The following is a 23,320-nucleotide window of genomic DNA, read 5'->3' as shown; positions in this document are numbered from 1 at the left end:
GGGTGCGCTGGGATTTATCCCTGTAAAACTGGCCGAATCACGGCTACTTGAAACCAGCCATGGAGCTTGGGAAGATAGCAGGTAGCGCGTTGTTGGCTCTCTGAGCGAGATTGAATTCTTGTCTGGCTATTAAACGTGAGAAGGATAAATAACCTGATGCTGAGGACTCCTCGTAATTATCGAGTGTCAGGAATCCTATTTTCGTCGTGGAAAGCTGGTCTAATAATCTTAGGATAAAATCCATCTATTGTAAATATAGCTTTCAACGTGTCTGGATATAAAAATATTGACCATTACTACTGGGAATGCAAGGCTCAGAATCGAGATAAGCTTCGACTGAAGTTCACAAGAGATATTTGAGATATCTAGTTGAACTAAAATTTAAGTAAGCGTACTTACGTCACCTGAGAACACATGACCGTGAGTGTCAATCAACCGAAGGGCAATTCCAAAATTAATTGCGCACACCCTCACCCACGCTTGAGAAAATAACATTCTTCGAGCGCGGGGGTGGGTATAAATATTAGTGAAACACTGCGGTCGAGTGACGTTCTACAGATCACTGACGTTCCCCTTATTTTTTTTCCTGGTTTACCATGAATCAGGCGATTCGTAGGTGGCGATGACGCACGTCATCGATAGGCAAGAGTACTTGCTGTGACGTTTAAGTATAGCATAATCTTCGACGTGGGACTCTTTATCTAACATAAGAGCGACTGTCAGCCAACGGAAGTGTAATATCTACATATGTCGAGCCTTGGCGGGTGTGTCAGATAAAATAGAGCGTCATCGTGAGGTGGCTGTTAGCAGGTTTTCGTCATTAAAATTGTCGCTCCTTTTCATCCAATAGGAATCCACAGCGTATCGATGTTTGGGGGGTCAACGTTACTTCAGGTCTAGCACTGACAAAACCCTTCACGATACCACGACGATTTATTTCATGGTATGACACCACCTTTCTAAGAAAGAGTAAGTCTCTTCGACTATTTAAGTGACGCTCGAACCCACGCGTTACTGGTTTCCGTTTTAACGAGCCCTAAACGCACCTTTTTCTCTGTCTTTACAATCGCGATTCTGTTATTTCTTTGCTTTTTTATGTTCGTTGTAATAAAATGCGCTGGACGTGTACAGGGGGGATTTTAAAGATTACGCGCTAGAAGATTTTCATTGAGTTATCAAATCCATCGTAAAGACGAAACGCGAATCGAACCGAGATACTTTGTCATAAATTTCTTTGACACGTAAGCTGTTTCTTTAGCAAGTTGTAAAAGTTCCTGAGCGAGCGCACATGAATGTTATTACAATGAGTGAAGAGATTTTTTATGTTTTAAATTTCTATTTTAGAAAGTTTAGTCACACAGAATACACACGACGTAACTACAGTTTTTGTTCAAGAACGCAGCGCAAATTTTATTTTCAATGTCCTATTTTTAGCTTCATAACTAATACGGTACGAAGAGCGCAAATTTTATTCTCAACTTCTATTCTTAGCTTCATAACTATTAGGGTTCAAAGGTAGAGGTATCCACTAATCAATAGAACATAGTATTAAAATTATTTAGTAATTTTTTTAAGTACATATCATCAATCTCAATACTTTGACACTTTCAGCATCATATTTAAAAAATACACCTTTTCCATTTATGAATCATTTAACTCTGGTTCAATTAATTAATATTCGTCACAGTACACATGTTGCATTTTTTATGAAAAGGAGTCCATTATGTTGTGAATCTCGTTTCCTATCACTAGAATGTATTCTTACTAACAAAAATCCTAAAATTTGACAAGAGCTATTTCTATTACAAGCTCTTCAAAATACTGATTCAGACATACCCCAGCGATTAGCAATGAATTAAAACCCCATCTCAAATGATCCTCCGATTCGCAAAGAGTCCTACCACGTAATTTCAGCGATTTTCCGAACCGTAGTGAAGACATATTGGGACGATATAAACCGCAGGCTCATAAGCCTGCTTAGGAGTTGTATATTAGCAGAGAAAGCTCGTGGGTGGGAGGGTCGATTAGAGGGAAGACTGTGGCGGCGTAAGGCCTTTATGGTCCGCAACGTTAGTCATGACAAGAACGACACAGTGGTCGCAGAAACGATTCTTATTATTAGCCGGCACCCCTGTCTTTCACATTGATTTACTTCGACTGTCACTGCTCGATAAGCCAGCTGTAATGCATTGCCAGCAGTCAGGGCCCAGTGCACCGACGCAAATATATCCTGCGACACGTGACGTATACACAGGGTTCGAACTCGACCCGTGCTTCCAGTGATCCGTATTAATGTTCGTCACTTAACAGGATCCCAAGATTCCGAGGTGGTTCCGCGGTGATATATCGCGTCCCTTGTGTTGCGACACTGTGGCTGCGAATGTTTCCACGAAGGGATGCTTGATGGCCTGAATGAAAATTGAGCTTGATGAGAGAAATTATTGCTTCCCTGGTAAACAGTATTCCTTTGATCGTCGAAGTCGTGGTGGAGCTAAGGCCGCGTTCAGACAGGCTCGCCCTGCAGGCATCTAGAATTAATATAATGTAGGTAATCATTGATACGAGTTGACTTAAGAAATTGTCTGTTTGCATATCTGTTCATATACTATTTTTACTGTTCACGAAAAAATCGAATAAGGATGATAAAAAGTTTGTGAACCATTTGTGAACTGTTCGTTAGTGTATATCCAGCTTTAGGGTGTTTTCAGGTCTATTCTCGTTCGGGGCGAGCCTGTCTGGACACTCTGGACGCGGCCTAAGGATTGCTTCGACTGGTGTGTCAGCATCGCGAGATTATTTAAATCTTGGATAACTGTGTCACTTGTATTTTTATTTTTTCTTAACGAGCAGGCGAAAAAATAGTCGCGTTATCAACCAGTATAACGTTCTTCTGGAGACATTGTTCCTTTCATTTAACTGCTATGGAAAAATATTGCAGGCGAGTGTCTTCAGGGACAAGCAACGTTTCAATCGAATCCGGTTCACCCAGCCGTCAATCCGCATTAGCGTTCTTCATTTACGCGGCGTTAGGTCTTGACATTTTAAGGTGGCGCCGTCTGACAAGTATGACAGCGTCGGTGTAGCGATGCATGTTGCGCCGTTACTTAATTGCCATTTAGTAACTTAGTCGAGAGGCTCGCTGTCCTTATCTAAAACCGAAAACGTACAATCGATTCGCCTGACGACGTTGAAAGAGTTGAATGAAACTGTAACTTTCTCCCTGGTACTAGTTTCACCGTATCAGCGATATTCCGTCGCCTTAGAGGATTGCCTTATCGATTTAATTAGTATTTACACGCCAGAGTCCCCATTCATTTTCACGTGGGGTTCATTATAAAATTTCGTGAACAGCAAAGGAGTTGTTCGATTTTCTAATCTCATTTTTCCACAGAAACACTTCCGCCTGTGAACACTTATGCTATAATTAGTTACAATTTAGTATCGCGAGAATGGTCCCGTTACGCTGTTCCAACAGTAATGAGATTGCAGCGAGTGTTTGCGTGGATATTGTAATAGATGAGAAATTCAGCGGCGTTTATGAGCATGTTCAATAAACTTTTTGCTCGTGACAGTTTGCTGAAATCGTAAATCAGGAGAAAGGACCGTTCGTTAAGGATTGGCTAATATCGGCCTGATTCGTTTATCGCAAAACAGACTAGAAGCCAGTGATACGATAGAGCACGTTGCTAAAATGTTTTCAGAGGTACGGGGCTACATTAGCGTAAGTACCTTCGACTCGTTGCTCTGATTCAGCCCCCGTATTACGAATTCGTGGGTAAGATACAATCTTTGATTCAATTCCGCTTCCACTTTTCTTATCTGTGCTAGGTTAATGGTGTCTGAGAATTATGCGATAACCCAGTATGAATGTAATATGCACCTGGAAATTGGGTGCCAATAATTTCGCTGCAACTGTGTTGTAATACTACATAAAGTGGCTGGATGGGAACTTTTTGAAGCGATTACATACTGTGGAATATGAATGCTATCTATTTTTTGTAGTTACTGATAAAGTGTTAATTTCGATAGGTTTTTTATTGTCAGTAGTAATATTAATAACAACTTGGCTTCCTGTCCAAGGTATTAATTAAATCAGCTATTTAGATCGAATTATTACTATTTATAATTAGTATACATTTGTATACATTTGTATACACATAGTATACATTTGTCTTTTGAAATATTATTATGGATTGAGAATTTCATAGTAATGTACCATAGGAGAACGTAAACGATGTAAGTAGAGCGAAATAATTTTTAAGGAGCGGCTCCTTTACATTGGCAAATACTCAGCGCATTTATCATCCCCCTGTTTAGCTTAATCCTGCCGACGTACTACACTCAGTAATATTTATGAAAATTTGTCCCCGATTTTAGGTTAATCCTAGACGTCTGTCAGTTACTATATCATTATCTCGCATTCCATTCGCTTCGAATAAGAAATCGCAGTAAAAACGCGAAGTCATGTGCTATGAACGTGGGCGAGAGTGTTAGATCAAAGATACAAATTTAATATAAGTTAGATATTGGGACAAATAAAAATGTTTTGAAAATATTTGAATATTTGAATATTTGTATATTTGAATATTTGAATATTTGAAAATGTTTATTTGAAAATGTGCAGTTTAAATTTGAAAATTAACTCCATTGAATCCAGTAGTTTAGAAATGGCAAAATATTTTTCATATATAGCTTGATACATTTTGATGCATGCACTTGAGTTATTCGAAGAATGCAGAAAACATATGCCAGAATCCTCCGTTTTTTGCGACGCCTCATTCGCAAATAATTTCTTAACATTTTGTTGCTAGACATTATCGCATGGTCACGTCGACACTACACGATTAATGCGATCGTAATTAATTCCAATCTTAATTACTGTTCGTCCCCTTGCGCAATTATTCACTAAAGAATTCTCCTTTTCTGAATTATAGAACTGGTTCCGTCGATTAAATTTCTCTCGTCGTAATCGTAAATAATAATAAATAATGCCACGGTGACTCGACTTATTACGTTAAAAGTGGTTTTCCCGTAACTGGAGCGATCGCTGGAACACATAATGACACGGTAATCTATTAGAGACCGTGGGATAATATCACCGATAGCATCGTGTGGATGATTCGATAACAATCTGAACAGAATACACGCAATTAGAATGTGCATTCTCTGGCTGCTTGTTTGTTAACCTTGGACTGTTTCAATTGTTACTTACTCTGAAAACCATACTCATTTTCAAGATTATGAAATTGATTTTCAATTCTTAAATGAGTTCATCTACTACCTCTGGCAAAAAGTTTTCGATCAGACCCAACAATATGAAGCTATTCAAAAATACTGTAATTTTTGAAATCTAAAATACTATCGTATGAATATAAAACATATAGAAATATTAGATGGGTTTGGTATGGTAGTATTTTACATTTTCAAAAACTACATTTTTAACTAACTTTGTATTGTTGCGCCTGATCGAAAACTTTTTGTCGGTGGTAGCATTCAATACAGTTTCTACTATCCCCCTAAAAAAGAATTTATAATTGAATTCTATATAAAATACTCACTATAAAAACGAATTTTATTTCAGTACAAAAATTAATGATTTGGAAAGATTTCGAACCATATAACATTCAAGCCACTTAAGTTTTTTCTAAAATCATTGCTTACAGAGATTTATAGAACTAGTTCTACTTTCGTACCTCACCTTGTACATTTCAAATCACTCATATTAACTCTCAGTTGTGAGAACCAAATTTGGAAGCTCGATCCATTAATTTCTATGCTACTAGATAAATTACTATTTGACGGGTGCAATGGAGCAGGTGATTCTTTAATTATTTCATTGATAGTTCTTAAAGTAGCCGTACTGTTGAAGTGACAAATGTTTCGAGAATGGAATCATCGTTCCGGTCTTGATCGAAAAAAAAGGCACAGCAGATACACAGGGGCAACGACGAAGTGCACGCTTAATGCACACGCGGCCCGTTCTCGGAACGCAAAGCTCCCCCGTGTACCGACGCGATTTATCAAGTTGTAAAACGGCCAATGGATGTTAGCTGTCAGGTCGGCCAACCAACGATTTGTCATCCAGCCGCGGCAGCTGACTCCTGCTTACTGAGGGGGTTCCACTAACTTTGTTAGGATTCCATGGTAGCCGGCGCTGATCACATCCTGACATGGCTTTTATGCGACTGTCGCGTCCACAGGGGCGTGAACCTGCGATAAAAATGACAGTTGAAAGAAATTGCACCTTAAGTGTTTCTTGAATACAGCAAACAAGTTGCAAAAAGAATGGGGAAGTAGACGGTATAGGTGATACCGAAAGTGGTAAAAAGAGTCGAGTGTCAGAGGACTAACAAATGGATTTTGAGCAACGAATTTTGCTGGGTGCTTCCACGAAAGTACTTTGATGTTACTTTTTGGTTTAAGCATATTTTAAGTTCTTTTTCGGGTACTTGTAACTTGTTTTAATGGTAGGTTAATATATTCCTCTATTTGAAGCGTGATCTTTATAGAGTATCTTGAAAAGCAAGATAAAGTGAATTGAACTTGAGTATCAATCGATCCCATATTCATTAATAATGAACTGAGTCCAGGTAAATTATTTTCGGCAATTACAGTCGAAATAGTGTCTTGCTAATAACCATATCTCAGAAACAGAAAATATTTTGCAACTTTGTTATACGTACGACTCTTTTGCACACTGTTTACTATATTTAATGGAAAAAAGACATTTGGTTCCCGTAGTTAGCGGTTCTAATCCGCACTTGTACCGCGCTACATCTGTATCCAATAAAATTGGACGATTATTATTATTACACTGCAACCGTCAGAAATAAATGGCACGTGTGTCCTATTAGTACGTTTCCATGCATGTTAAACAAGTCCCAGGGGGCTTGCAACCGTATCACAGATGAAATAGTAGATCTTCGAGTAAATTTACCTTGCGCAACGGCTCATTTAACTCGCTTAATTAATCTTAGTTGAACGCATAGTAACATTTTCTTCGAGGTAAGATATAATTAGCTACATTGGGTGTAATAAAATCTGAGTGATCTTCTATTATGTGGTTACTGGATAGATCTTGCAACCGTTTCAGCAATCATCATTCCCCTTCGCTACTGCGAGGAACATTATTCCACTTGTCGATTTCCCAATTACTTAAATAATAATTTGCAGAGTCATTTACTTGTTACAGTATACTCTTACAACAATGGATAATAAGGAGCACGTAGTTAAAGTATACGACTATTCGAGCACGTTTCCATGCATATTAAACAGGGCTCGAGGGACTCGTAAACTATTCCACCTGGGAAAGTGACTCCGCCGTGCACGCTACCGCCAGAGCCCCTGTCCCCATAAACATTCGTAATACGCCACTAATATTTTTTAATGAGCCTGACAATTTCTCCGCTACCTTCAACAAGTTCTATACAACTCCATCCTCCCTGGACCTTTTGCAACAAAAATGCAATCCGCAGATAGGCATGGAACTTAATCCACTTAAATCGAAAAGGGCGAATTTCGAGCGAACCCCCTGTCTTGATTCCATCACATAATCCACGATTAAATTACCCATCGGCTGGTTTCCCATTACCAAACCAAACTGAGCGAAGAATAAATTGCCAGAGAGGTCCTCCGAACTTTGTTCGCACCTTTTTTTCACGACGATCGGTCGGAATTGAGGCAGTGGAGAGATTACGGTCCTGGCGGACGAGATTCCACGAGCTTCAGACTCGTTGGTATTCCATCGACGCGGCCTCTTGCAAATTTGCGGCCTCTTTACTGCGTAATGACGTTACACCGTTACAGCTTCCTCGTGTTTTCACCCCGTTTATGCATTATGCAAGCAACAGGGACGAGGACGCAAGGAGAGGGCAGAGTGAAGGTCTAGGGATATACGAGAAGAGGGTAGGGATAATGAGAGGGCGGTGGATGATGTCGGTTTAATCGTCTCGCGAAACACCTAACGACCGATGCTCCTCGCGTCGTTGACCATATTCACTGAACTTGTCGCTCCCTTATGTCAGCCTGGGGGACGATTGCTATTCCATGTTTTATAAATCACAGAAATGACATTAATTCGCGTCACCTCGATGGGCCAGAGTGAGAGCTACAAATTTCGACTGGACCATAGTCAAGCTTGATATCTAATTCAACGCGTCAATCCTTGTCACGGATTGTCTAGCGTTTTTTAAGGCTTGACAGATTCAGAGTTAGATGTTATTGAAAAAGCTGACGACCCCCGCACCGTTAAAGTGACGAAGCTGAAATTTTATGGGAAATCAGATTTAGTGCTTTGTGTTTCTCGGTTTACGACACTGCTGGTAGCTTGCATACCTTTTATGACTTTCATTGTAACGCGATCTCGCCGAGCGGTATCTCTGCATCGCGCAATGCGGATCATCATAGCAGGATCTCTTTCATATTCGTTTTCTCTACTAACAAGGCGAGGATTTACTTTGTCGCGTTCTAATTTATATTTCTTTTTAACAAGATACGTATCGTTAAAAATGTTCATAACTACATACATACAAGAGCTTGTTAGCAGTAGTAAATTAAAAGAGTGTAAAAATCGTGATTACAGTTTTAATGACACGCAAGTACTTACACTTTATTATTCATTATATTATTTTATTTATTACATTTAAGTTAAACTGAAAGCAAGCTTCTGGTGTAAATAAAGGAGTCGTATCCTATTTTATTGTCCTCCATTAAGGTAAATGTCCTAATACCCGAACACTTAAAATGTCAAATGTCCCAGTAAGTGGCCATCTGAAAAAAGCATATCTCGACACTTATTCAGTAACTGAATATGTATAGGTACTTACTATTTTATGACATAATAATATTGTTTGTTTTTTATCAATAGTATACTGCTCTTTTATTACACTTTAAGTTCAAAACAATAAACTTAACGTTAGTGTCCAGGTATCGAGACATGGTCGATTACATTTACGCGTTACCATCGCTTCAAAAAATCGAATTCAAATGACACCAGAGACAGCAGTCGATTTCTTCCGGTTGCGCCCCCTAATATCCGTCGCGACGTTCTCAAATTTATTCATCGATGATTGCACAACAGATCCACGCTTCAAAAACTATACCACGATTATAGCCACGCAACACGAGCAATTTCGTTAAGCAGCTATTTGCACCAATTGACTATATACCGTTAAACTGTTCGCGCATACCAGATTCCATCGCATGTAATTACCTAGATCGGCCACAGTCTGTGTCTCGCCGCGAAATTCCGATCGTTATCGACGCGCTCCAACTAAACGGAACTATTACTCCTCGGCTCCCTTCGAGGCCCGTAAAATCCGAATGACCTATAAATACACGACCTCCTCCCCTGCTCCCTTTTCGCCCCTCTCGGATCTGACGCGCGCCGCGAGGACGCTCCTTCGGAAGCTGGAATTAACGCAGGTCGGGCGTAAAAGCGGCGTGACCTCTAGCCAGCGTTACCCGAAACGGACGCGTGGTAAATTACCAAACGACAACCGGCCAGATACCATCTGACACAACATTTTTACGGTTCTCGAGCCACGTACGAGGGCCATTACTTACTCGTAATGGGATTAAGGGCGCGCTCTGATGCAACCCGTGAAAACGGCGACGCCGCGGACAGCGTCAGGACTCCCATGATTCTTCGTCCATTCTACTTTGAAGCCGCAGCGCGCCTGGTTTGGGTACCGAGTGGTAAAGCGATGGGCACCGCTTTGCGGCTCGTTGGTCCATGAAATTGTAATTTAATTGGTCTGCTCGAGTGGATCGCGGGCGATTTGCATTTGGAATGAAAAATCGGTGTCTAGCGAATGGCATCGTGGCTCCAGCGAAAAAGCTTAACACGTTTGTTCATTATGCGCGAAGGCGTTTCTATGTAGGTATAACGCGAGCCATGTTTCTGCATAGAGACAATGCGTGTGGGTATGTGCGGCGGCTGGAACTAGCTTCTTATGTCTTTGTTAAACTTGTTGACAATCCTATTCGGTGTTGTATAAAAGTGATTTGCGTTGATACAATGTTCCATTGATCTGCTCGTGCTGCTTGTTGGCAAATTGTCGAGTTGTCTGAAGCCGCTTGGGATTACAGGTGAAGGCAGTTCAGTGGCATTCGTGTTTTTTTTTTTCTTAATGATTGTTCAGTGGCTGCTTTCGACATGAAGCTGTTGCTGCTTTTTATTTTTTTTTTTTCTATATCATAAATGGGAGCAAGAGATTTAATCACTCAATTCATGTGAACAGAATTTAATACAAATTCTTTTAAAATATCAGTTAATAGCTACGTTTAATCATGTGTTCATAGACTTTATTTTACCATAATATACCCTAATAAGCTAATCAGAAGTTTAAAATTTGTAGATACCAGTTTCTAGTGAAGTCATAGTGTATGTCAGGGGTTTCTCTACTTCAGATTAACAGCTATTTTACCATTTAGATAATTGTATATCCACTTTAAATTTATTGGTTTAGCGAGGAAACTCTTATCGTCCTAATTAGCAAAGCGATCCAAACTTTGGTGTCTTAATGTACCACAATTAACCGAACCACTTCCTCTCGAATCACCCAACTATTACTCAAACCTCAGAGCTATTAAGAGACCAACAACCACAAGAACAGTTAGTCCAACCAGTGACACGGTTCCAAATGACCAAGCAAAGTGACACGAGAGGCCAGTCCCTGGTCCAGGCATTTCTCCCCCGAGATTGCGAAACGTTTCATTCATTCGTCCCACACTTGGCGTTATTTTCGCAACGCGAAACCACCGTTGAGCCCCTGTTACGTCAGTATCCCTGTTCCTGGCGAACAATGAGTCGTTGTTCCTGGCAGAGTTCACCGGATAAGAAATCCAGCCGCTCCACGGAAACGACCCGACCCTGTTCCCTGGTTCTTGTCTAAAAAGTCGAAATCAACGACTCCCCTCTGTGTCCCGAGCATTGTGACTCTATCGACGTGAGTAACGTGCCTTCGTTGCCCGTAACTCGTAACTATGGCGGAACCAGGAGGCCTTGTTGACTGGAGGCTAGCTGCTGCGCCCATTTTCGTGGTCTGCTCTGCGGCAACAGCGAGTAACGTATCTTGTCTGCGATAGATCGCATCGGGAACGATGTGTCTCGCTGACAATCCTAGATCACTCGCCTTCGAGATCCTATCGGTGAATCTGACGTCTTCGGGCGACCGGAAATCTTAAAATCGTCGCAGTGCTTTCAAGGCTGTTCGCGAAGAGACTTATAATCTCGGCGACGATCGATTGTACGCAATACGCGGACAGTCGCGATTCGTAGATCCTTGGTCGAGATCGTTACGCCGCGTTAATTGACGGGGATTTAGATTAATTATCGAGCGACAAGGATTGCGGATTTATCGACGATAAGCGAAGAGCTTCTTATTTTTTCTCCTCTTTTTAGAGGGCAGGTACTTAGATAGCTAGCGATCGTAAAGTGGCTTTCAACTCGTGGATAGTTAACACTTTGCCATCGCGTTGGTTGACCTTGTTTCCTTTTTTAAAATATATGTAATGTGTTGCCAGTTAGATGTGTGTGTGTTGTAATTGTATTTGATAGCAAAAGGTACTTACGAATTATTGCAGTAGAATACATGTTAAACAGTTCGTGTATTTAATTCAAGAGAACATTTTTTCTAATTCTAGGATTAGTAGAAAAAATTCTAATACGTGGTAGTACTGTAATGCAAATTGTAACTACTGAATGTTTGGTATAAAATAGAGTAATAAATTAGTAGTAGCATGATTGACTCTGAAATTCCAAACCATCAAGTGGCTAAAATGAAATTTAAACTGAGTTTTATTAAATAAATGATCAAGAATGGAAAGCAAATTATAATAAAGAAATAATCAAATAATAAAAGCATTATGGCCAACGTTAAACCATAAAGGATAACAAGATGTCCATCGACAAATGGCTGCATTTATCTATTTTTCGGTCGTGTCATTTTTGCGAGATGAACACGTAAATTGCTGTCGATGATCGACTACGGATGGATACATCATTTTGCTTGACTCGTGTTCCTTTTATACAGTCCTCTTTTTTCCCTCGTTTCGAACGTTCGTGCCGCTCACGGTACGATCCATCTTGTTCGGCGCGTGCCGAAGGCGATGAACGAACTCGCGTTTCAAACGTGTGTTTAGACCGAATATTTCTTCGGTGATGTGAAATTGCAATACGAAACCTCGCCAGATATAATTCCAGGCTTGCGATGCGTTGCATTTCACTCTATACTACATTTACAATTTATAGGAAAATTTGATCAATCGTTTTATTCAGAAATTACGATTTCAAGAAAGATATTACTATTATTATTACTATTATAATTAGAGTCTGTCCAAAAAAGACGTCTCCATTATCAAATGAATTCTATATCACTAATTTATTACAGTTTACAATTCACCGATACATTCTATTTGTCATAATATAGAAATAAATTTTTGTCCCATATTTCCTGATATCACGAAACAATAACGTTAATTTCTCAGAAAAGCATACAATTATTTTTACACCTGTCCTGCTACCGTAGAATGAACATTTATATCCTATCTACATTGATTGTTATTCAAATAGAGATATTTCTGTAGAATCGATCCTAGGATCGACGTTCCAATCATGAAACAGGATCGTGGGAATTGGGTGGCAATGTAGAAAAAAAAAAAGAAATACGTGTGTCATCGAGGGCTATAACCGAAACATTCCCTGTTTGAACTTTGAAGTTTACCGAGACGTTGACATCGATGCCGCTATAGTAATGTAAATGAACCTACATATAGGACTCCCCAGCGTTAACAGACCTACGGTTGGACATTTGGTGTGAAGAAGACACTTCGAGGAACGAACAAACTTTCAATGTTAGCCCACTCTGGGACACCGAAAATTTTCACTGGCAAGAATCTCCGAAAGGGAAAACAGTCGTGTTTGCTCCAAGACAGCGTTTTTGAACTCCATGATAGACAGTTTTGTTTGTGCGTTTTTCGTCTTTATTTGACAAAATTAAAAAAAAGAGATTCAAAACTTTGGATAACAATTCTCATCCTTTAAATTCAAGCTAAACTTTAAACCCAGTGAAGTCAAAATTGATTAAAACTCCTCATCTACTCCTCCTATTCGATTCCTTCGTTTAAATCTTGAAAAAGTAAAATTCAAGAAAGTCAGCCCAACAGATCAGACTTCTCCCAACTTTCTTCCTGTCGTTTGCTTCTTTCCTCTCTTTTTCGGTGTGGCTACCTGCCGTCGTTGCTGGTGGCCGAGTTTCACGTGCCGTTAACCTTGAATCCGGATTTAACGGCTGCGTTTATGCTAATATGTCGGGATCGACGAAGGAAACACCACGCGGGAACATGAACCCTCGTTCCCCGTGCACCTTTTTATTCCGCGGGACCACCGTGAACTAATGACAATCGGTTCGGGAACTCGCGGTTCAGTCGACCAATGTGGCACCCCTTCCCTTCATTTCGAATGCATCGGTAGCATGTTAGACGATAATCGGTCGTAAAGGACGATTAAAAGCGTATGCAAATTCGTGTAATCCCGCGAGTCGACTTCTCCTTTTCGTCGTGGCGCAATCGTCGGTGTGTAACGATAAACAGCAGCCACTGTGAGATTACTAAACGACTTTGAATGTTGCGTTAATCCTCAGAGGAAATTTGTAATATGACTGTTTTCCATGTGCAATAAGAAATATTCTCCCCTTTCACTGAAAAAGGTTCTTTCGTCTGTCTATCCACCTTTTATTCCATCTACCTTTTGCACAAATTATGAAGAATATAGTACATGTTGTTGCAGTTATTGCAAAATGAAATTTTGCTCATCCAGGTTTGTTCTCAACTATGTGGTTGGTAACATGTCAGGAGAAAAGTATTTGAGGGACTGTAAAAGCATTCTCTTTGTGGTTTTCCCTGTGGTGACTTAACAAGTCGTGGGCGTTGCTTTTTGTCAGTTTCGCGGTTCAGAGATTTACGCTCTTGTCGCTAAAATATATTCTTCCCTCGATTTTCAGTGGTTGAAGGTATTATGTATTTGCGAAATGCTCAAACTTTCACGGATGCCAAGATACAATTCTTTACTTTCTTGCGATGTGAACATTCACTCTCATTTCTTCCTCCAATCATTCTCCAACTTTTCAAGGCATATTGTTCAGTTATTTGCTAAATAATTTTTTTCCAAGTCACAGATATATGTACGTTTCTTAGGATTGACATTCTATTAAAGCTAAAGAACAGTATGTAGATATGTAAATAATTTTCTTCATACAACATTGGTGTCAATTCTTGTTTTCCTTATCTACATTGAGGCAGAAACACGCCATTTAGTTCTACTTCCAAGAATTCATTTGAATTGGTGAGTTGAAGAGCAGTACCTACAAGCTCAAAATTAGCTATTTTCAAATACTCTTGAAACTATATCTGGACCTCAAAGCCAAAGTGTATTAAATCACACAGAAAGCAAGTAGATTTAATATACACTAACTCTAGAGTCCAGATATGTAAACTGCACAGAACTACAAGTTGAGATCAAATATCTCAGAATATGATTTTTGGACTTGTACTGTCGTACAACTCACCGATTCATTTCATGATCAAGGCGTAGCTAGGTACAATTCTGTGTAACTTCCATAAAAACGAACCAAGACATCCCGAACATTATGCAGAAAGGTGCGGGTGAGCCATGACTGATTGAATCGTTCCAATTCGAAATCATGTATTCAGAGCACAATCGCCCAATGATAAGGTGTTAAACCACGGTTCGCACTTAGTCATCGATACGAGCAGCTGGTACACTAGCTACCGCTGTCGTCGCCTCGTTTGCGGCGTATTTGCCTCGTACCTACTTAATAAATTCGCGTCGAACGCGAGCCTATTGTATCCGCGTCGCTCGAAGCGAGCGCTGGTAATTTCCATTTGAAATGTAGCAGAAGTCGCCTGATACCTGATAAACTCACAAATCATCGGTCAGTTACAGCTCGAATTCCGGTTAATTAATTATCCACCTGGATAGCCATTGTCCTAGTAGCTCGTTATTAACCCTCGTGAAACGAGGAAGTTGGTGGCTGGGTCGATTCTGACTCACCGAGGTGCTCTAAATAGGCATTCCGAATTAGATGAGTGGGTTAGTTCTAACAACAGCCAAGTTGAGCCTCGACTTCAGACTACAATGTATGATATGTAATTTATGCAGGGTCTTAATCCATCGTTACCTACTGAGGTGGAGTGTGACAAACCCTAGGAAATTATTTATTACTGAATTTATAACTGTCTGACTGTCTGCATTTATATTGACATCGTTATGCGATATGGTACAAGCGCAAGGCTTCTAAATTTAAGTTTCAGTCTTTAATCAGATTTAGAGTACTTGGTAGCAAGGTAGCAAAAGTCTGAAGTTAGTAACTTCAGACTGGAAAGGAGGTCACCATTTATGTTTAGACCGACAATGAGTCATGTTTAATGAACACGAGTCACAAAGTGAATCCTGTCAGAGTTATAATCAAATTCTAGATTCAGAAAGCCACTTTACGTGTAGCTTTGCAATAGACACATTGCGACCCCTTTGCTCTCTGTCATCTTTCTGACACTCCAGCACACGGAACCCTTCATTTCTCAGATCCTGCAATTTCAGGTAACTATCGCCGTGAAATGCGACTGTCACTGTCCGACAAGGCTTTATTATTACGTAGAGATTTACTATCTAGAAGCTGGTGAAGTACACTGATCATTCCGTGTTAGTCACGCCTCATGGTCGTATATCTTCTATAAGAGAGTTGGCAAGAGATGATTAAAAATTGACACTTTTATCTGAATTAGATCGTCGCTACCTCGATTTCTACTATACGCGGCGCCACGTATGTCGCGGTAATGAAGGCAATTCATTCGGTTATTCACCGTGTCACTTTCGTGTAGGAGTGAGACATTAACGCGAGCGTGTGCTCGCGCTCGTTCATGAATGTTGCAGGGAAGCACAAATGTGTGCCGACGTGGGCGAAAACTCGCATTGAGATGCGTTTCTTTCCCCGCTGGGCTACCCACCCGCACAAACACGCTAGCGGATCTCTCGCTGATTTTGCGTTACAGCTTGCAACAGGAAAGCGAATTGCAGCCGAATGATTCATGCGCTCGCTTGACGCAAGGGTGCTGCGGGTTTCTTCTGCTCCAGAATACCGAGAAAGATGAAATGGAGTTTCCTGAGAGGCGTTTTACGTCAAATCGTGACGATATGTCTGATGTGGGCGAAATTGTTAGGTGGAAGATAAAGGAATTGCAGTTTAACCCTTTACACGTGGCCTGTGTAAGATTGGTTTCAATGCCAGATATATGTAGTAATGTATTTATTTTGTAACATGGGATAAGAAAGAAGCGAAAAATATTGAAGAATTTATGTCTGTGACGTTTATACACTTTACGCGTTATTCGAGTTCGAACTTCATATAAGTACCCCACGATATTTGTTCCACTTTCGTTGCCATAATTTTCAATATTGTTTTCCGAGTTTTGCGATTCTTGTGATGCAAGTTACTCTTTAGAAAATTGTGATTGCCCAGTTTGAAGCACTTTAAATTAAAACTGGTGTGACACCTATTTCTCAAGGAAACTCTAAGTAGAATTGCAACAAAAAACTATTTCAACTTTGCTTCGACTTCTTTATTGCAGTTTCTAAATCGTAGCACTGCCGCAGCAACTTTTCATTTGAATTTTTGATCTGTGGAATAAATCACTCTGCTCTAATTAGTTTTCAATTACTCCTGGTAACTACGGTTACACTTATTAACTCCAGTAAGTGTTCCCCAACTGATTGCTTATGCCCGCGACGCCCGACTGTATTACGTTTCAATTAATTAATCATTTTCTGGGTGGCGCGAGCGTAAAATGTTGAAATTGCCCGGTTGGATCGTATACTACGCGAGACGCTTTAACCAGTTCGTCCACTTATTTAATCAATTTATACAAACGAGTGAATATTGGAAAATCATGTATCCGCCTGAAAGCTCTTTTACACGCATGTCCGACTAGATAATCGTCTAGACGAAGGGACTGAATAAATGTCCTCGCAAGCGAGACGCCGCCTATTCGCTTTCAATTTTAATTAATTTCGTAATGCCTCAGTCGCTGCGAGACTAGCGTTTACCTTATTTTGATTATTATGCCATTTCGCGGTGAAACTACCGTTTGATGCATTTTTACCCTCGAAAGAAGTTAAAACTGTTCCACCATGACGAAACGTGGCGCCACTCAAAAGATTGAGGTCGTCATCTGGTTCACAGGAACGAAAACGTAGCGAGGAACACGAATTTCAGGTTTTCTCTCGCGAAAAAATATTAGAATGACCTAATGCGCAATAAACGCGACCCATCGTGTCCATCAGTGTCGCTTTAATTGGCGACTGGTTTTGGAACCAGTCCTCGCCAGGCTTCAATCATGGATGCGCCAGCCACCACGCTGTCTTCTCATGGACCATTCATAGCCGATGTCATGAATGAGTTCATGCTCATGCTCACCCCCGTCGGATTCTTGTGGAACATTTTTCTTGTTATAATACGTGATTCGGTGTAACTGCTTCCATCCACTCGTTGGTCATGCATCATAAATTTGATTTTTGCTGGTGGGAGATAATTACACTTTACGATCATTATTTTCAGTATCTTGTTGGGATCACATCAAAATAGAGGGGTTGTTCACACTTTAGCTAACAGAATTTTATTATTTTAAGTGTTCTATGTTTTATTTTAAAGGATTAATATTTGTAAATAAAATTGAGTGGTAAAATAGTTTGGAATCATAACATACTATATTTTACTATAATAATATCTACCAATTCATTACATAAAAAAATGTGATGACTATGAGGACATGGTCACGGTCATCTCCGAAAACTCGACAGAAAGAGACCTCATTGAGACTTCGTTGTGACATCATTAAGCACAGATATACATACTATATACAAGAACTTCCCGATAACAGGTGGTTTCTGTATTGGAGCTCCCTAGCCCTGGCGATACAAACTAAAGTTTGCAAATACATGGTACCTTCACAATTCTAGTTGCGAAAGTCTGAAAACTCGACAAAATTTTCTGGAATGTATCGCGAAAATGGCGTACAATTCATAAGATGACGACAGTGAAGGAAGTCATTACCCTGAAGTATGCGAGGATCGTCTGGTCATGTAGGTAAGTTAGAATTGATAAGAGACGTCTAACGGATTTGACGATTAGCTTCGGAACACGCTGCTGCTGCTTAACAGCTGTTCGTGGGCGTTTTACACCCGGTAGTTGTCAAACAGTTACCTACTGGTTCTTATACGCTTGATTAAATGTAGAGAACACTTGACCCTTACTGCTGGAATCGTGCACTCGCAAAAATCTGTGGCACGATTAACGATCTGGATGTAATCTCCGTTCCACCTGCGCGTTTTCACTTTCTTCCAAAAAGAATGTTACGTGCTTAATTAATCATAGGAACTCAATGCTTTAATCCTGTTTTCACTGGGATTTAACTCCTCCTTGGTTGAAGTTTGTGGGAAATTAAATATTACGAAATTACAGAGTATTGTATTGTAAATGATAGCTATTTCTTGACTATGAAGGTTCAAGGAAAACTCTATTTGCGACCTAGATGACTTGAGTTTTGTCGAGTACATATATACTTCCAGTGGCCTGATAAAACTCGTATTGTATGCAAAAGCATTCTTGCATTTTCAAGTACAGTGGGACGATTATCCAAACGCTGTTATGTGATGCAACCTAGGACAGTGTCGTTTATATGTGAAGATCCTCTACAGTAAAGTTTATTACCTGCACATAGTAGCTGAACCTATTACATGGAATAATATTAGATTAGAAGAGTAAGATTAGAAGCTCTACTCTAAAATACTTGTTCTATCGTATACATTCCACCCTTAAAATATTTCCCTGCACTTGCGAATCCAATCTTTCTCTCACAACTTTTTATTGCAGATCAATTCAACAGATCAAGTTTCAACACTCTCGACACCACGACGAGATTAAAGAAAAAACAATTTATATCTTTTTATACGCCATTTATCGAGTTCTCTATGCGGGTTGTCAGTCTCCTCGGCAAAAAGCCATGGCCCAGAAATAGACAGATCGCGGGCGTCCTATAAACCGCGAGACACCATGTGTATATTACTGTTTCTCCGAGTGTACAGGAGCAGTAAAAGAAGTCAGCACATGGTTGGTAATGGGACAACTTCTTCGAGTGTCCGAGCGTCCAGGTGTTACGACATAATTTACAAGAAGGGGAGTAATGTTACTTCTCGGTACTCCCTTCGTTCCGAGCATCAATGTCCCCTCGAGGGCCAGCGCGCGCACCGGACTTTATATTTACAGCGAATCAGGTTCGGCTCGTCTTACCGATCTCTTGCTCGCGCATTAATCGTTATTTTATGTAAATTACACCAAATCGGATTGGTGTATTAAAAAAAGGGAGAAAGACGGAGGAAGGCGGCTAGGGCCAGACGAAGAAAGCGAAGCGTTTATCGAATAATTTAAATGCCGTCCCCTCGTTCGTATTTATCGGCTCCTGATAAATACTTTTAGCCTATTTGCAAGACGTCCGGACCCGTTAGAAAAATCTTTTCGACTAGTTCCTCGTTAGTGCACGGCGATTGGACCCTTCTTTCTCTGTGATTAGTCCGCGAGGAATGATGAGGAGGAAACATTCTGGCTCGAGTTCATTCTCGAAATTTCTTTTTGTTACCCCCTTGGGCTCACTGGATCCATTTTGTTCACAGTGAGTTCCGAATTTTTTTGCAAATTTATGAATCTTTATGTTTCCTCATTTATCCTACAAACATTTAACTGAAGTAGCGATGGTATATTAAAATAGAGACTTCAATAAGTATCTCAGAATTTTGTAACATTTTTTAAAAGCTTCTAAGAAAATTCTTTGAAAGCTTCTAGAAGGGTAAAAAAATAGTCGCGGACAAAATGAACCTAGTGTGCCTACGAAAGATACGAAAATCAAGTGTGCTCACGGATGGTTAACAACTCCACATTTTGCCATTTGTCCCATTAGGACATTCTGTATTCTGTAAGATTAGATTTGGGTGAATTTAACACGTAGATACATGCTTTTTCAGTAGAAAAGCATCTACATGGGCATTATCTATTTTTCGTGTGATAACAGGTCTTCAGGATGCTTCCTGTGCAATCTTCTGAGCAGGGTGGTTATGTACATAATTCTTTGGGTATGTCGCTGGAATGATTATCTAATCTCGTTTTGTACCTGTCACTTAGACCTGTTAGTTCTTCTTTTACTGACATAGTTTTGAGGTCTTTGCGGATTTCGTGATTGCATATATACAATGGTGCATTCGTCACTGTTCTGGGAACATATGATAAATTGGAGGGCTTCTAGCTTTGAGATTTGCGAAATTAGTTTGTCGTTATCGATCATTCACCAATAGAGCGAAATTGTGGCCTGTCCTGATGGAAAGGCGAAACTATGAATCAAACTTCGTCTCCTCGAGTGAAGTTCTTGCGTGAACGTATAAGCGTGCAAACCTCGAGGGAACAGTTCGGAGCGTAAAGTCGATGGTAATCGTCGTAGGCTATTTGTTCTACGACGTTTCCTCGTTACAGAACCGCAAGCGCCGAAGCGAATGATCGGTTGCAGCGTCATTAAGACGCACCGTCTAACCAGAGGCGATTACAACGTCAAGAGAACCGTAAAAACGTCACGAGACGCCAGTAGACATTCTTCTGACGATTCTACTCTGTGGGCTTCAATTAGTCAGCATATTTGCCATTTTGAATTCTGTCGAAGAACGTATGTAATGAAGAGAAAAAAAGATGCAAATATTCGATTTGAAAATTACAAATTTCTTCTACAGACTTTCGAATTCTATTTATATCAATAAAACAAATTCCTTTGAGTGAAATTGCTAGATGTATTTTTGACGATTATCTTTAATATTTTAAAACTGATGTAAAATGAAAGTTCAACCACCCTGTAAAGTTGTATCATCCTGTATAGAGGGTGTAATGTGCATATATTGTAACAGACACTCTCATCCCATCTTTTTTCTCACTCTTTATCGTAATTTGAAACCAGATCTTGCATTTGCTATTTTACATTTACATATTGCTCTTGTCAGGCAAGACCAGTGGTTTGTTTCTTTTTTACTTCAGAGAATGTTAGCCAATGTACATTAGTCGCTATCGGAAAATGCATTTTATACCTACTGCCAGAGCGAATTTATCCTATTAAGGAGCACTGACTCATTAACGCATCGATTTTGCGATTGTTTGATTAAGATTGAAATCACTAGTAATTATATTTACAATTTATAGTGTTTATAATGCAGAATTTCAAATTAAGCTTGAACATTGAAATAAATAAATGTGTGTTAAATAAGCTAAATTTGCGTTAAATAAGGTAAGTAAGGTAAACCTAAACCAATAAAATATAAAACAATTCAAAGTAAAAGTAGGTGATGATTCCGACATTCTTTGATTACGAAGCGCCGGCGCTATCATTTAGAAAGAATGTGAGCAATGGCCATCGATCTTATCAGAAGCGAGGTAACCACTGCTAGCAAGTGATTCAAAGTAAAGTTCAGTTTCATTACCGCGAAATATCGTAGCTGTGCCAGTTTTACGATTTATCGAAACTTTGCGATAATAAATATTACATTGTACTTCCATTTACTGTGCGATACATTCTCTAACTCACGAGTCATCGTGTAATTTACTGAATCGTGTGTCATTTCCGTGTTGTGTAAAAATCGGAACAGGATCTGTCAGATAACTTTCTAATAATTAGTGATAAATCACTAGTAAACCACTATCGCTAGTAAAGTCCACTGATAATTGACGTATCGTATTTTGTAATATTTCTTACTACTTTAATTACATTACAGTTGATCAGTAGATATTCATATGGCCACTACTTTGTCGTTAATTAACCACCTGCAGCTTTCGTTGAATCCAAAGTTCGCGAAAGTGTGATAAAGAATTTGATTAAATCTACGATTCAGTAGAGCTTAACTATCGATAATGGTCAAACGGAAGTTTACGAGGGCTACATGTCTTATATTACTTTTCAATCTCACGAAGGCTATTCCAACAAATATTACCTACTTGTTTTGCAGAGCGAGGCTCCTGGAAGTAAAAGCATGCTGCGGGCCTCGCGTCAGTTTAGTTATCGAATCCACGCAGAAATGTTCTCGAATTTCCATATAACATTCTCGTTTCGCCAGTCACGTTGCATAATTACGATTAGTCGATTGTACGTGTACAATGTTGTTGCTCGCAGATTATTTCTCCTTGTCTGTCAGGCCAAATTATCTTGATCGATCAATGATCTGTGACCACACGTAGCACCGCCACGTCGCTGCAGACCTTGTTTCATTCATACGTGTAATGATGATAATAACGATCATTATTGTACATCTAAAACCTGGTAATCGTGCAACATTAAATATCATCGGGGATATGTTTAACAAAAAAGGAAAACCGCGATTAGGATTAGCGTTATTACTTACCAGACGCAATTTACGCTACACCGCAAAGGAAACTCGTAAAACGTTGAAGTTTCTGGTAGATACAAGTTTAAATCGCGCAATTTAACTGCAGCCTTTCTATCCGTCGACCGAGCTACGTCGATAGATCGATCGATCCGCAATGTTCGCCGATCGATATTTGTGGCCCCCTGATAACGTACGATAATAGCGAACCATTTGTATTCAAGTCGAATCCACACGGTGCAATATTACGTTGTAACTTGTCCATTACATATAAATAACATTTCAATTAAAGCGTCATGTTGCGTGTGCGTTTTGCAACTTTCCATGTTTTACGAGAACAATTCGGTCGACGCGATTTCCATAGCGCTCTCGTAAATTGCGATAATCACGACTGGCAACAACGATCGTCCTGTAAAGTGATAAACATTTTTCAAACAGGGTAAACTATTTATTGATAGGTCAGAAAGCAAGAGGAATATATTATTATTGCTCGTAGAAAACTGTGCTCGGAGTGCATTATACAAAAGGGTTGCCCTCCCGTCGCGGAGGAGAAAGTTTCCGGATTTTCAATCGTAGGTGGCGATTTTTCGCGCGAAACTATGATACGGTTTCACGATTGGTTTCACTTTCTACCGAAAGCTCGCTTCCTGCCTGCATCATGTTTATGACGAAATGTTCTGCGATGGTGAACTCCCCTTTTATCTTTGCCGATGAATTATTTCTTGCGTTACTTTCCTGGTGATGAATTTCGACGAACCTGTTTGTGCAACGACATTCCTCGGATTCCAGTTCATAAATCTCTCGATAGAAAAGGAAAAAGATTCTTTTGTGACGTGGTTG

General features: G+C 39.9%; 1 long non-coding RNA gene across 1 annotated transcript in view; it reads right to left on the bottom strand.

Annotated features, from left to right (window-relative positions):
* Window positions 1–6,043: 6,043 nt before the first annotated feature.
* The window catches only part of LOC143177512 (uncharacterized), a 118,450-nt gene continuing 101,173 nt past the window's right edge, over window positions 6,044–23,320 (bottom strand). The window contains exon 2 of the long non-coding RNA XR_013001579.1: window positions 6,044–6,210. This is a non-coding gene — a long non-coding RNA (uncharacterized LOC143177512). The remainder of the gene's footprint in view (window positions 6,211–23,320) is intronic.

The sequence above is a fragment of the Calliopsis andreniformis genome, chromosome 3 (genome assembly GCF_051401765.1).
Source record: "Calliopsis andreniformis isolate RMS-2024a chromosome 3, iyCalAndr_principal, whole genome shotgun sequence".
NCBI lineage: Eukaryota > Metazoa > Arthropoda > Insecta > Hymenoptera > Andrenidae > Calliopsis > Calliopsis andreniformis.
This window is presented reverse-complemented; position numbering and strand designations above follow the sequence as displayed.